The following is a 215-nucleotide window of genomic DNA, read 5'->3' as shown; positions in this document are numbered from 1 at the left end:
GCGGTTCACACGGCCACAAGTGCCACCAAGGTTTTCTGCAACAACCGCCTCGCTCTCAACGCTTCTCGGTGCGGTGTCGCTACTCACCTGCCCCTCTATGCACTGGAGAATGACGGCTCCTCGCCGTGCCGTCGCACCTTGCATACCACGCAGCCCCATCCTACGAGTCAGCGATACAGTGCGCACATACCGGCAGGGACGTCGTCCCCGCGTCC

The sequence above is a fragment of the Leishmania donovani genome, chromosome 22, assembly GCF_000227135.1.
Source record: "Leishmania donovani BPK282A1 complete genome, chromosome 22".
In the NCBI taxonomy this organism is placed as follows: Eukaryota; Euglenozoa; class Kinetoplastea; order Trypanosomatida; family Trypanosomatidae; genus Leishmania; species Leishmania donovani.
Note: the sequence above shows the minus strand (reverse complement) of the source record.